General features: G+C 42.5%; 1 long non-coding RNA gene across 1 annotated transcript; it reads right to left on the minus strand.

The window, feature by feature from the left end:
• Positions 1-2495: 2495 nt before the first annotated feature.
• Positions 2496-15253, minus strand: LOC146866300 (uncharacterized). Its single transcript, XR_014976787.1, has 4 exons — positions 15211-15253; positions 12304-12373; positions 7534-7782; positions 2496-2622 (listed from the first exon to the last, which is right to left on the minus strand). It is a non-coding gene; the product is annotated as an uncharacterized LOC146866300 (long non-coding RNA).
• Between the last annotated feature and the right edge of the window lie 745 nt (positions 15254-15998).

A 15998-nucleotide genomic window follows, 5' to 3' on the forward strand; every position in this document is an offset into this window, starting at 1 on the left:
GGGGTAAAAATTACTATTCTAACTCCAGGGGGTGCAACAGTAGGGTAAGTGTTGGATAGTATAGGGGTAAAAATTACTATTCTAACTCCAGGGGGTGCAACAGTAGGGTAAGTGTTGGATAGTGTAGGGGTTTTAATGTAATATTATGCGTTGTAATGGTATGCGTTGTAAAGGTAGTATGCGATGTAATGGAATGCGTTGTAAAGGTAGTTTTTAAAAATGCGTTGTAGTGTCCTGCAATGTAATGGAATGCGTTGTAGTGGATGTTGCGTTGTAAAAAATGCGTTGTAAGTGTAGTGCGTTGTAAAAGTTGCGTTGTAAAGGTTGTATACCTGCAATTTGACATGGACCTCACTTCACAGTCCTTGCAGCTCTTCATCGGAACCGATGTTGCTCAAAGCACCTCGACGCAGGACCTCACATCACCCCTCGGAATCACCGCTGCGTGGCACAGCACCCTACATCAGGGACTCAGTTAAAATTCTCAGCAGGCCTAACCTGGTCCTTTTATCTGGCTCACACCCCATCCTGATCGCCCTGAACTTGTGACTTTGACCCTGTCTAACATGATCAGATAACCACAGCTGGTGCTCTGTGCTTTCAATAACTATTTTTATCAGAACCTTTAAAATTGCATATCTCCAGGTCTACTAACTGTATTGTTTTCATTTTGGTGCCAAATAATTCTTTACAATTGAATCTGTGTTTCTAAGTTGGTGTGGGATTTTTCTGGTGTTGTGTTTTCAATTTATTACCGTTTGTGTGCTGCATAAATACTTTAAAGATTGCCTCTAAGTTAAGCCTGACCACCTTTATGCCAAGCTACCAGGGGTTAAGCAAAGGTTAATTTAGTGACTTTTGTTGTTCACCCTGATAGGGATTGTGGCTATTGCTTGAGAAGGGCTCACACCCTCCTCAACCTACAACCCAGTTTCTCACAGTATTCAATGTTAATATTATCCTGTGTTTAATCTCCTAACTATACACTAACAGATACCAGAGTGACTAGACCACCATCCCCATTTCGATAGATTGACCCATTCTTTTTGAAGCTTGTGCCCTCTTTCCATTTAACTAGAATTGGCTGTGTGCTATTTTTACAAGCCAGAAGAGAAAGGGCAGGGGCACAATTATCAAGATGGATAACTGGTTTGCCATGCTGTTTGGGTTGAAGATGGTACTCTAGTAAAGGGAATTAGGATCATATTTAGAGTCAGTCAATTTACATAGGTTATAGTCAGGGCCGGACTGGCCGTAGGGGGCACCGGGCAATCCCCCGGTGAGCAGCACGGGTGGGGCCGGTTTTGGGCCCCTGGGGGCCGTTTTTGTTACAGGGCCGTTTTTGCAGCATAGCTGCAAAATCGGCCCTGTAACAAAATCGGCCAAAAACCAGCCCTGGCAAAGAGCTCGGCTGCACCCCCAACCCCGTGGGGGGCCGGCCGAGCACTTTGCCAGGGCCGGTTTTGGTTCCCAGTCCGGCCCTGGTTATAGTGCACGTGTAACACAGTGGACAGAACATCTGTCACGTTTTTGAGACTCTAAGTACAGCCCTTAGTCCTTGGTTTAGATTTTGATGGACAGGGTACTTTATCACAAATGTGACATATCAACCTGTTCACCAAACTCTTGGTCCACCCACCTATTGTTACTCAGGCAGACTGTCAGCTTTTTGTCAGCAGTGCCCACATCGGTTTCATGGATGGAAGGCCTACTCTGACATTCTGTTGGAGTGCTGTCTGTCAGAGTAAGTGTTTCACACTCTATTCAAGGCAGATGGGCTGATGTCCTTTTATTTTCTGTCCGTCAAAACCAAAAAAAGCATGAGATGAACACAAAAATTAAGAGTAATGACCACTATACCCAGGGGGGAAAAACTCGCTCTGTTTAGGGTTTCTAAGTTATTTGAGTTTCAAAACCAAACTCACACTCTGAAGTTTGTTAAAAAGATAAAGTGAGTTGGAAGGCTGTCAAAACTGAACACGCCTCTCCACCAAACCTTTGGTACCTTCAGAGGAACCGCTATGGCAAATATTCTGAAGATACAGAGATAGCCACTGGACCAGCGGTGACCTTTCAATTTGTAAGGCAGTAGTCCATCAGGCTGACTGACATATTGTCCTCCGCCATCTTGATGGACGATGGCCATCTGCCAAACTATAAATCAGGCCCTACACTTCTTGGTATATGAAACTCTACATTTCAGTGTGCCTTCCGGTTCCATGATGCACGCTTCCTGTGGGGGCTGGGGTTCCAGCAGTGAATAATCAGCGGTGGAGTTGGCAGTGGTACCTTTGGTAGTCAATGAATGGTTCCCAAACTCCAAATGTATTCAGCGTGACAGGAGCAAAAATCTCGAATAATGGCCCTTCGATGGAGCCCAGTACCGTTCTCTGAAGCAAGATAATATTTTCCCATAACGCTTGGGCAGTGCAATAATCTTTAATAAATGAGCAAACACTTGGCAATACAAAATAACAGCAACATACCGTGAGTTTATTTAGAATTATAGTCGTGTTTAATTACAAGACATTTGAGGCTCTACACCATTGCAGGGTAATTTCTCATACTAAAACTTTCTCAGTCTTTTAAAATCACGGTCCAGGGTGGCAATTTCACGTCCTCCTATAAGACAAAATAAAAAGAATTTGTTAAAGGGACATGCTTTTTCCATCAGTAATTGGTAGTAAAATGAACACAATAGTTGCAAACCAGCTATAATGTAATGATTGATAAAAAGCAATAAAATCTCATGGGAAATGTGTAGAAATACAGTTGCAAAGCCGAACGTGCATGTCATTCTTTGATCATATCTGTAACCATCAGCATGTGGAATGGAACATATCATAGTACATAAAACTCTTTCAGAATTTTGTGCGTTGTCTCATAATGTTGCCATATGAGACTCCTACTGAGGTGCCTTTTTGTATTCCCATTACAAAAGTGGTGTTGCTGCAAACCTGACATGGTCTGCCATTTGGAAGCAAAGGAAACTGCTCTTTGTATAACCCACCTTGAATGTTCTACTACCCTTTATTTGAGTCATTCTTCCATGGTTTCCGACCAACTCAAATTAGTTCCAGACAAAGCAGCCTATGTCTTGTTCGAATTGTCACAAAGTACCCCTATTTCTGGACATCTTCGTAGATTACAGTGACTTCCTGCACGCAAATACTCAGGGCCTCATTTATGAGAAGTGTTGCATCGCTGCGTGAAAGCAGCGATGCAACACTTTTCAGTGCGCCCTCCTTGCGACATGCTGGATGCATCATATTTACTGTATGAAGTATCATGTCGCAAGGAATTACAGATATGTCAGTATTACTGACGTATCTGTCGCTGCATAAGTGGCACATTGCTGGGGTGTGTCTGAAAACAGACTCAACTCAAGCAATGTAAGGGCCTGCGTCAGGTTTTGATGCATTGGCGTCCTAGAAGTGGCGCAGTGAAATCTTATAGATTTCACTCAGCCACTCCTACGACCCTCTCTCGCAGGGGAACGCTCACCCTGCACACATTATATCTGACGCAGGTATAATGTAGCGCAGGGTTTATGAAGTAACACATCTGCCTAGATGCATCACTTCGTAAATATGGCGTAACATGACGCATTATTTACGCTGCTTCTGCGTCACTAAAAGTGACACAACGGTGGCGTAAATGTGACGCAGGCCTTCATAAATAAGGCCCTCAATCTTCAAACGTTTTTGCATCTATTTCAAGTCTCTTCTTAACAAAAAGTCTTCTTTTATTCAGCAGCTCTTTCAATGGCACTCCCCAGCGTTCCCTCTTAGATCATCTGCTGAGTACTTTTAAGATTTTCTGAGGTCAACAAACAGCATCAAGGTGACTGGGCTTTCTCTTGCCAAATTTCCAAAATCTGGAATACCCTACCCCTTGAAGCACTCAAAACCTCGCTTTTTGGCAAATAGAATGTATGGTTTGCCTGATGCTATATTTCAGGGTTCAAGTGGCAGGACACTTTAACAGCTATATGCGTGTTTTACAGATTTTTTAAATAAATAAATACATTAAATAAGTATTTGGGTTACAGCATATTTTGAAAACATTGCCTGCATTACTGAGGGATGCAGCAGTAACAGGGTGATGACCCTATGCCAGGCTTCTCCAATGAATAGCTCGAGAGCTTCTGGTAGCTCCTAAGCTACCTACAAGTAGCTCTCCTGTCTGAAACCCAGCCTACTAAATTAGAAGCTTTTGCATGTTTACATTTATATATATATAGAAAAATTGAAATTGTATATTCAAGATACAAATGTGTTTATTTTCAGAACACATTAACTGATGTTTGAAGAACCATGTTTACATTTCCAAAATATATTTAAAGCTGATATTTGAGTGATCAATCATAGGCCACTGGGGACACTTATTAATGATTTTAGTAAATATATTTGAGTAAATTGGTGCCTGGAGAATTGCAAAAATGGCCGTTATGTGTTACCCAGGTAGAGGCATTCCACACTGACAAAACATGTTTTACATTACTGCTGGCACCCATGCCTTATGTAATGAGGTGATCGCTGCTGATAATCTTGCATACGTAGTTCACAAATGTAATCGTGTCCGATGTGATCACTATTAGAACTCTGATAACATAAGTAGCTCAGGATGACTTTTGTTAACCATAAGCAGCTCCCATTAAAGAACAGGTTGGAGACCCCTGCCCTATACCAACCAGCAATACTGTTGTGTCCTTAGCAGGCTTTTGCTGTCATGCAAAGGGTTTACATTTTCTGTCAGAAACAATGTTTGTGCTGGTGATATTTCAAAATACCTGCCAAAATCTAGATACAGCGTGAAGGGTGACTGTTCGGGTAATTGTTCGGGTAATACCAGTTTCACCCTGTCTGCCGAACTTACTGGTCAAGATTTTATTCGTGGGTCACTGCGTTCTCGTAATTCCACGCGGTGGATGGTTGTACCACATTTGGCAAATTTCACTGTCCCTCATGTGGAACTGAAAGCTGGACCACCCATCCTTCTGGTTTTAGGGAGAGGGCAGGAATCCGCCCACAGGCAGGTTCATTATCTGACTGGATCCTTGTGCAGAGTATGCCTGAGGCTTTTTGGAACCCCCTTCATAAGTGGCACATAGGTGGTGCACCTCCTAATGGCCTGCTTGCCCTGACTCCCATGTCAGTAATATATGGTGCGGTCATAGGGGTAAAGGCGTTGCCTCATTTGCATGAAGAAGACCACCTTGGGATTGAACAGGTGCAAGATATATTCCAGCGTGATCTGTATTATAGAACAGATAGAAACATTTGGGGCCTCTTCTCTAACACAAAAGTACCTCCGGGGCCAAAAATGGATGGAAAATCCTCATGTGCACTTCAGCAAAAATGAACTCTCTTCGATATGTTCATTTATTCATTCAAGCAGCTTTATCGCAATTCAGTGGCTTTCTTCTGTTTTACAATATGATTTCAAAAACATTCCAGATTCAGATGGGTGTCCACTTTTCAAAATTATTTGCCTTGAATGTATGATCTTTTCTTTACAAACTCAAAACAGAGTCCAGTATTGTTCTTTATAATGCATTTGATGGAGAATTGTGTGTTGCTGCCTTTGCAAATGCATTTCTGCATCCATGACTCACAGACAAGGCACATTGACTTAGCACTATATTTATTTACATATCGGTTTAATTATACATTGTCTTGTACAGCACAAACTCATTGGGTTGGTACAGAAGTTTCTGAAATATAAAGGATGTCAACTCAAAACTGATAAGTTTCAAATTGTGAATGCTTTTTTTATTAATATTTCGGTCGGCTCCATATATACAAGTGCCTGGTGTCAATTTTGAGTAGGCCTGGGGGGAATTTGAATTATGCCAGTGAGATTTACATAATTTTGTGAATTTCTTGTTATCCAAAATTCTTCAATTAGGGTACTTTGCCTACCACAAAAAACACATTATTCACAGTAGAAATTTACCTCAAACACATTTGAAGAATAAAACACGAGTGGCTGTTGTTCTTGGTGCTTTTGTTTAATACGTTATCGCACCAAAGTTTGATGTGAGACATATTATGCGCTAAAATATAGCACAAAATGACAGATTTGCATTTTGCATAATTACGTGTAATTTTGCATTATTTTGCCAAAAATGTTCATGTATTTAGTCAAAAGAAATTCACATTACTTTTGCACGCTCCTAATTATGAGTTGGGCAGAGAAGCATCCTCAGGTGGGTTACTTCTCCCCACGTTCACATCAGATTTGGTGTTAGGAGACTGCGATTTTCTGGGTGCTGACACACCAGGCCCGATTTTACCGGTGGACCATCCAGGAGGTTTTGGGGGGGTGCTTTGGGCACAAGCACAGCTTGCCCAGTCTGACTATCACCTATGGCACAGAGAAGCATGGATGGTTCTCTCTGCCAGACTTCAGCTGATGAAGGGTTGAAGGCATAGGAAGGGGTGGACTGAGTGTATCATTCGCTCTCAATATCCTCAAATTGTACAAAGCCCCATCATGAGTAGGATGGTAAGATAGTGTGGTAATATCAGGCCTGGTATTACCATTGCCAAGTGGTATTATAGAATTTCCAGGCAATTTACCACATATTTTTTCATAAATCTCTAGGCCCTCATTTACAAGCGGCTTGTACCACCAGAGCGTCACTTTTTATGACGATCCGGTGGCGCAGGCCTCTCAATCCTATCTATGAGGCGACGCCAAGCCAGCCTGGTCAAGAAGGCGTTCCAAGGGCATTTTTACGGGTATTCCAACTCAACACCTATTGATTTTGACACTAACTCAGATTTACAACATCACGTAAACTTGGGGCAGTGCCAAAAACCTATGCCTCCCCACAGCAGGTATAACAAGGAGAAATGTTTACATTTGTCCTCGTTTTTCCCTCTTTCTATGTGTGGTGCATTCAGTAGCACACATAGGACATGGGACCCCCTCCACATCCCGCACTATGTGGCAGGTACCGCATGGAGCCTGTCACATAGTGCAGGGATATGCAAAATGTGCCTTTTTTGGACTGCAGCTTTTTGACCGCCTTGAAGGCAATCGCATTGAAATTGACATGCCCGTACCACCGACAGCAAGTCAGGCGGTCCCGTTTCCGAGCGCCATTCCTAATCAGCCCCTATGTTACATCAACAAGTCTTGCAAAACATTTGACATGAAAACTAGTGCTGTTCATATGTCGTCTGAACATTCAGTTGTTTTTTGCTGTTTAGAAAACAGTAGATCACTCTAGAGTGCTCAAGAAAATAATAGGCAGTTTTGCACTTTAACGTAACTAACTTGGGTCTTTAGCTCAAACACTCTGAAGCAATTCCGTGGATACAGGTGGCATTAAGTCTGTACCAACAGTAACAACATATGAAATATATAATTATACGATGGTCAGGAATTGCAAGCCAGCAAATTCCCTCCTATTGACAATTGTACTCCCTTTGCCAGTGTCAAGGCGATATATTGCAAAACGCGAATGCATTTTATTGGCCTATATAGAAACTTTTTATGGTTCCAAATGTGTGCATTACATACCTATTCTCATGATTATCCTTGTGCTGTAGTGGGAATAGTTGTTGGTGTAGTTGTAGTTGGAGTAGTAGTGGTGGGAGTAGTGGTGGTTGGAGTAGTGGTGGTTGGTGTAGTTGTAGTTGGAGTAGTAGTGGTGGGAGTAGTAGTGGTTGGAGTTGTGGTGGTTGGAGTAGTTGTGCTAGGAGTAGTTGTACGATGACGAGGAGGATGACGATGATGATGCTTTCTCTTTCCATGTCCTCTGTCATGTGACTGAAAAAGAAAAAACATAAAAAAGTTATCTAAATCATCTGTATATAACATTATGTGTTTTCAGTTCATATGTCCCTGGATTGGGTTGTACCAATCTCATGAAGGCGTCTATAGACTTGCTATATTGTTTTGAACTTTAATACTCACATACATAGAGAAAATAGTGTTTATTGATACATGAACAATTCTCTCAATGCATTATGGTGACTATTCTCCAAGATAAACCAGAGCAACCTTGTCGACATTGTATTGCAGAGAGGTGGCCTCTTATAGGCCACAGCCATTTAAGAATAAGGGAGGTCCAGGATTTAATTGATAGACTTTGATGTCAAGAGGAAAGCGCTTAAGGAAAATATATTGAATAAATATACCTTTGTACTTGGTAATGTGGCAGACAGAAAGTCACCATAGCATGGGTGTTAGAACACATTAAAAAGACAACCGTTATTACACAATTATAGCAGGAAATGTGATTGACAAAAACCAACAACGGCGGCTTGCAAATGCGACTTGAGTAACGCCGTGTGTGCACATCCGACCAGCAAATATTTTCTAAGTTGCTCTGATTCAGACTATAAAAACTAATTTCTAATAATACAAGGGCACTGTTTGAAAAGTCTTCTGACATTTCCACAGTTTTGGTAAAAAATCCCCCAAACACCTCTTGCTTACACATAGATACTTATCTATGGCAAATTATAGATTGCAGACTACTAATGACAAGCCAAGATGGGACAAGTGCACATGATGTTTTTCATTAAACATAGAATAAATGGATAAATCAGGTAAAGGACCGTTTTGCCATATGGAGCTGAAGATATCAAACATTTTTTTGAGTGGTACGTGCTTACGGTAGAAGACAATAATACAACCCGCCACAGCAAAGCAGCGTGTCCCATCCACTGAAAATCACTAACCTTTATAAAACTGTAATACTAGACAGACTTTGGACTAATGCGCCAGCCAAATTTACAGATTACAAAGAAGTTATAATATAATGGAACATTCCGATCACAACCAATAAGCGTTTGTTGATGTAAAATCAAACTGAGGTTTAAATGGGAAACGTACAAATATGGCTAGGGCTACAAAGTTTTCAGTCACAATCATTATTCTGTCGAAACGTTAAAAAAACACAAGGCAATAGGGCACCAGGGGCAATTTTACAAATACAGTGCACTTTCTTGTTTGCGCCACAGTGGACCTTTCAAAAGGTGTGCCGGGAGCAAACAAGGAAAGTGTGTCATATTAGTTTGAATGCGCTCCCCCTAGGGCAGCCATGAGCTCCTTTTGCCCTAGGGGCAGCACATTCAAGCAAAATACAGAGCAGCTGTTAATAAGCTGTTCTATGTTGTGTTTAACTGTGCTGGTGGCATCCCTCCTGCACTTTTAAGGGGATTAGAGATCCTCTTGCAGCCAGGTGCAGTGACCCCGAAACCGGTCCTAGGATGCTTGTTTCCCGTCCAGGGAGGACCTGGCTTGGCAGTTTGGGCTGGACTGTTCCCATGAGGCACAGGGTCAAGACTGATTTGCATATGGCTGGGTTCAAACTGGAACGACATGGTGAGCGAAAAAACGATGGATTTAGGCCCAGATCTCTGTACTGGGGTGAATGTATGGCATTGTTCTGCATTCTGTCCATCAACTGTTGTTTTTGCATTTGTCAACCCGAGTGGGATGGCTATGCTCAGACATAAGTCCCGTGCTCTCCATGCCACTGGAATCAAGCTATCCTGGCTGAAGAGGGGTGAAACCCCAAAACCGGTCCTAGGATGCTTGGTTTCAGTCCGGGGAGGACTGTTCCCATGAGGCACAGGGTCAAGACTGATTTGCATATGGCTGGGTTCAAACTGAAATGGCATGGTGAGCAAAAAACCGATGGATTTAGGCCCAGATCTCTGTACTGGGGTGAATGTATGACATTGTTCTGCATTCTGTCCATCAACTGTTGTTTTTGCATTTGTCACCCCGAGTGGGACGGGTATGCTCAGACGTGAGTCCCGTGCTCTCCATGCCACTGGAATCAAGCTATCCTGACAGAAAAGGGGTGAAACCCGGAAACCGGTCCTAGGATGCTTGGTTCCAGTCCAGGGAGGACCTGGCTTGGCAGTTCGGGCTGGACTGTTCCCATGAGGCACAGGGTCAAGACTGATTTGCATATGGCCAGGTCTAAACTGGGGTGGCATGGTGAGCAAAAGAATGATGGATTTAACCCAGATCTATTGACTGGGGGTGAATGTTTTGATTTGTTCTGCATTCCATCCATCAATTGTGTGTCTTTTGCTTTCTCGCCCTAAGTGCGCCAGGTATGCCCAGACAAGGGTCCTGGGCTCACTGTGCCACTGGAATCAAGCTATCCTGGCTGAAGAGGGGTGAAACCCCGAAACAGGTCCTAGGATGCTTGTTTCCAGTCCAGGGAGGACCTGGCTTGACAGTTCGGGCTGGACTGTTCCCATGAGGCACAGGGTCAAGACTGATTTGCATATGGCCAGGTCTAAACTGGGGTGGCATGGTGAGCAAAAGAATGATGGATTTAACCCAGATCTATTGACTGGGGGTGAATGTTTTGATTTGTTCTGCATTCCACCCATCAATTGTGTGTCTTTTGCAGTGAGTGACTGCCCCAGCTAGCAGGGGAATGTCTGAGGTGTCCATAGGGCCTCATCCCCCCAAAGGACTGCCTTTAGGAGGCGCAATAAAGTGCACCAGCTTTTTGTGACGCACTTTCAGTGTTCCTCCTAAAGGCTTGTTTGCCGTTGCGCCCATGTCCGTAATACAGCACGAACACAGAGGCAAAGTGATTCCCTCATTTGCATGGGGCCTTGCCCCCATGCAAATGAGGGAACTCCTTCTCATGATAGCGCAGGTGCAGCATGTGCATAGATGCCAATTTTCTAAGTTCCAGTTCAAGATATTTTCTTTGAATTGTGGGACTTGTAGTCCTGTTTCATAATACAAGACAACAAGTCCCAGAATTTAAAGACAAAACCCAGACTGGAGCAGCCCAGCATGCATGGACCTGGGTAACTTGTCAGGAAGGAAATCTATAGGATTTAGGAAAACGGAAGCGATTTAAAAGGAGACAGTGCACTCATGTCTAGCACTCAGATGCCCAGTTGATTCTCTGGAGAGGTCTGTAGAAAATAATGCCAAGGACAAAGGGTGGAAACCAAAGGCCGACAGATGGGTATGTTTAAACAAATGCAAATTAACTATACTTTGAGAGGCATAGCTGCTAATTAAACAAACCGGGTTTATTTGTCATGCCTTCTAGAATGTGCAATAGCATGACTCTAATAAACAAGCAGCTTTATTGCATCTCCTATTCATATTCTTTCCAAAAACATGTAAGTACAAATAGTGGTAGCTTATTTGAAAATGTAGCTTTTTTCTAAATTTAGATCAACTTTCAGTGCACTCCATGTTTGCTCAATAGATAAGTTCCCTCTCTTTAATTGAAGACTGACTGGGCTAGGGCTTCGACGTGGTGTAAAAATAATTAAAAAAGGCATGGAAAATAGCTATTTTCAGCAATTTGGGAGAGCTGTAGGAGGGGAAAAATATAATTTGCTTGGAGCCCTAGAAATATGTTCCTGAAGGCAGAGGGACAGCGAGTGAGGGGGGAGGGGGCGGGCGAGGGAGAGAAACAGAGAAGAGTGAGAGACAGAAACAGAAAGGGGACGTTAGAAAGAGTGGGGACTGGACAGAGTGAGACATAGGGCACGTGTGAAATTGAGAAACATAAAGACAGTCTGTGTGATAGAATAACATGAGGAGAAAGAGACAGACAGAGCTAATGACAAAGACAATGAGACACAGAGAGAATAATGGATTAAGGTGAGAAATTGAAGTTTGCAAACTTTCCAGGGTAAACAACAGAGAGATCTGAGAGAGGTCTCAGTTGATGGCAACCAGGAAGTGAGTTAAAGAATAGTGACAGAGAAATAACTGCAAAACAGAGTCGTTTGGACAAATGAGAGAATGAGTCATATATGAGACAAAAGTGAAGAAGGAAAGCAAGAAACAACTAAGGGAAGGAGATGAATCAAAGAAGCCATAAAGAAGCTTGTTTAGGAGTGTGGTGCAACTGCAAAGATGTTTATAGACAAGCCACACACTCTGAAAGCAATATGCAAGGCGAGTGCAAAAGTCTGCTACAAAGCACTGCAGAAGGGGCTAGAGAGAAAAAAGCAGTCTTTAAATGTTACACAAATCACTTTATAGGTGACATGAATCTAAATACTTCCTTTGTTGGACATTCTACTGAAAGGTGCGACTGCAGAATGAGAATCCTGCTCTTCCAGGAAAACAGGATAAACATTAGAACAGCAGGTAACTGTAATCCCTTCTGCGAAAAATTAATCCAATAAAAACAGATTTGACCATGAAATATTGTCTGCCATAGGCCCAGTCTTAATCTCACATTGTTTGCTGAGGGCTTTATGGAAGAGATTATGATTTCCATATGATGACCTAAGCTATTGATTCATCCATGACCTTCAATAATGATGCACCACTTACCATCACTCCGATAGTTAGGGCCAGAAGACAAGCAACCAAAAGTAGAGTCCTCATTGTTTTTTAATTGTTTCTGAAAATAAAATGATAATAAATAAACTGATTAATGGGCTTTATTGAATATTGTGCATTTTTCTGATATAAAAACAACATGCAAAAGTAAGTTGGTTTTATTAAAAGATGGTCTTCATTGTGAATATATTTAAAGTGATACATTCATGCAAAAGAGTGGAACCAGATAGACCTACCCAGAAATGACCCTGATAATTGATCCAGTACTGACCCAGTACCTGGCAGCAGCATGGTCTAGGTGGTATTCACCCTCCCCCAAGCCGGCGTCCAGATATCTCCTAGATAGCAAGAGAGGAATGCCTCTGGTAAGCCAGAGCTAGAACAGTCCACCATGCCTTCTATGTGCAATAACCTTCTCCAGCCCAGGATTAGAAGCTTCCTACTCACAACCTCCTTACTCTTACCTTTGCTGTACCAGAATTTTTTGCAACCCTATGATTTTTCACAAAATTGCGAGTCGGATTAACTATTGCTTTGGTATATCACTGTGCAATATTGATACACTATTTCTGCAGTGCAACATGCAAAATAACAAGATTTGCAGAAATATTGAGACAATGGTGCAGCAGGGGCAGTGGCACTGGGGCCCAGTGGTCTGAGTAAACCACTGAATCCTTATTATGTCTGCATTTTACTAGCCAACCTGAAGTTAAGTTGGCCTTTTCCCTGCTGGCACTGGCTCCAATGCTACGCCTCTGCATGTCAATGTTGCATGAATTGACATTTAGCTCTAACATAACATGTGTATTTGTGAAGTACACGTTCACCCATAGGCATCTTGGCGCTGAATAACATATGTTTATTTTAACCCAACTCAATGGTACTCATTTTATTAACCTCAGATAGATAAAGGGCTGAGTGGACCTGCTGGGATTTGAACCTGTGACCATTAGGTCGAACACAGCTCCCTGTATGGGCACATTTGTCCACTGAGCCACCAAACCCTACTCTTAGGTTTCTGTGGTGAGTGGTCGACAGCTGTAGGAAGAGCTGCTGTCTTTGCTTGTAAATTGTCGGGTCGGTCCACGAAATCTTTTAGCTGTGGCCACAAAAGTTACTGACTTCAGCAAGATCTAAGACACATTTCACAGCATTAGTCTACAAAAAATTAAGATTATAGACCAGTCTAAACCCATACAACAATCGCAAAGAAACACAACCCTATTCTCTGACCAAAGCCTCGACTGTACCCCTAAAGGGGCATATCTACAATGACGGCGATAAATAAAAGCAATGCGCGCTAAGCGCTTTGTTATTTATCGCCGTCTAGCTCTGGAATTTCTTGCCCTGGTAACGCGTTATTAACAACGCATTACTCCAGGGCGATAAAAATTCCAGAGATAGTGGGGAAATCGCCGTTTTGCAGGGAACATCGCTGGTTTTCCAGCGATTGTCCCTGCAAAACGGCGATAACCTTGCAGATACGACCCACAGGGGCGTATCAGCATAATCCACCCCAATGTTAGGGATAGGTAAGTCTGCTTTTTAGCAGACGTTAGTTTTTGGAGAAAAACTACGGATTTCTCCAAAAACTAACGTGTGCTAAAATGCTGGGGCAGCCTTGTAAATATCGCAATGTGAACATCAGCGATATTTACAAGGTTGTCCTGCCCAGTGACGCCCACTTTGCATCTCATTAGAGATGCAAAGGGAGGCGTTGGGTAAAAGGGTGCTAACATGCGCTAATGCATGTTAGCACCCTCTTGTTAATAGGTCGATAGTTTTATCTCCGCTGTTTTTGGCTTTAAAAGCCAAAAAAGCGGAGATAAAGCCCTTGTAAATATGCTCCAAAATACGCAAATACCATCCAAAAAGAAATGAAAAGTTTCTTTATCCATTATGGACTGATTGCCCGTGCTGATGATGTCCTTCAAAAGCATGCGGTGGGCCAAAACCTGTTATCCAAAAGGTTCATCAAAGAAATAAGACAAATAATATGAATGCATACCTCTGCCTTTCAGAAATTAAGATTACTGCTGCGACCGATAACAAGTAAGAAGTTATGTACAACCTATCCATTCATGTAACACCCATACATGTACACAATTTCTTTTTGTTGAACAATATAGATGGTAGAAGTAAAATAAAAAATCGCTGAGCTGAAGCTGTCACACATTATTCGAAAAAGGATGGTTTATCCGGTCATTGTAATTATGTGCCCGATGCTTATGCTTACAAGATGTAATCTCTTGCAAAATGCAATAAAGAACTTTAACACACACACAAAAATCGATGCGAATAAATGTGAAAAAAACAAGTAGGTAAATGAAATAGTACAATAATAATATTTGATATATCATAGAGCAGAGTTTTTGATTTATATAGGAACCGTGATTCAACCATGTTTGTATCTTTCAAATGTAAAACTTTTCTTCTTCAGGGGCGTTTCCAATGTGTTGCTGTAACCCCATTCCTGCAGGATTACAGGAGAGCCCTATATTTTTACTCTATGAGGGATTAATTATTGTGGCCCTCAGCCGTAAACATTGCTTTATCTGTTTCTACCTCTTCCTTTCTCTGCCTCCTAACTGACACCAGAGCAGCAAGAGCCCGAGGGTATCAAACAAAAAAGTAGATATAGCAGTTGGTGACGAGGCCACCGCGGCCTAGCTGCACACCAATACCAGCTCTGGAACAAATGATAAAATCAGGCAGCAAAGGGGCATTGTTGAGTCATGGCAGCCCACCCTCCCCCGAAATCGGTCCCCTGGACAGCCACTCTCATTGAAAATACGAAAGTGACAGAATGGCTAGTCAGGCCCTGCTGAGCGACATTACTTGCGACCCATGCCCCCTACACAAAACCATAGATTTTAGCCATAGTGTGCAGCCACTTACCGAGCTAGGGAGGGTGAATTGAGTGAGCTTGCCTCAGTCAGCGTGGTGTATATTTGCAAGCAAACGAGACTTCGTATTTATAGCTTGCTCTGCAAGGCCAGACTTTGTCGGGATTAATCATATGACTGTACAAATGAAGTAGTAGGTGTACGAAATACCCCTCATCTCAGCTCGAGGAGGTGTTTCCTTGCCAACGACATTGTTACAAAAACTCTCCGGACCTGTGGCTTTGTCTTTTGAAATAGGCGGCCAGGTGGGCGATTTCGGGTGGGAGGTTAACTTGCCAGACACTTAGTTAGCGTTACCTCTAATTGTTTGCTTAATTGTGTAATTCCTCCGGAGGTGGGTGACTTAGCTGTTCAGTTTATGTGAGATAGGCTTCCTTTGTTTTGCTGAGTTTGTCCACACCAGATTTTCTGGTCTGTGGTGAATGTCAGTCGTGGTCTGCTTTTAGCATCAGGGTAGCAAAGGGAAAATTGGGAAAACACAGGATATAAATATAGCAAGTTCGGTTTGCCGTTTCACATAATAATGCGCTCCATTATTTCATCAAAACTGTGCTTTGGGAACAAACTGTGCTTGGGGAACAAACTTTTCTTGGGGAAGTTCAAACGTTTTTGTCCAAAAGGGCCTTGGGGAGTGGGCTGTTTCTGTCTCTTCTTCTACCACTAAGGCCCTAATTCCTTGAAGGCTGGTCTGGGGGTGGTATTGACAGCACACAGTAAAAACCAATACCCATGGGTGAGGTATTTAACAGGTACGGTAAATACCTCTACACATAATTTTGG

The sequence above is a fragment of the Triturus cristatus genome, chromosome 2_1 (genome assembly GCF_964204655.1).
Source record: "Triturus cristatus chromosome 2_1, aTriCri1.1, whole genome shotgun sequence".
Lineage (NCBI taxonomy): Eukaryota > Metazoa > Chordata > Amphibia > Caudata > Salamandridae > Triturus > Triturus cristatus.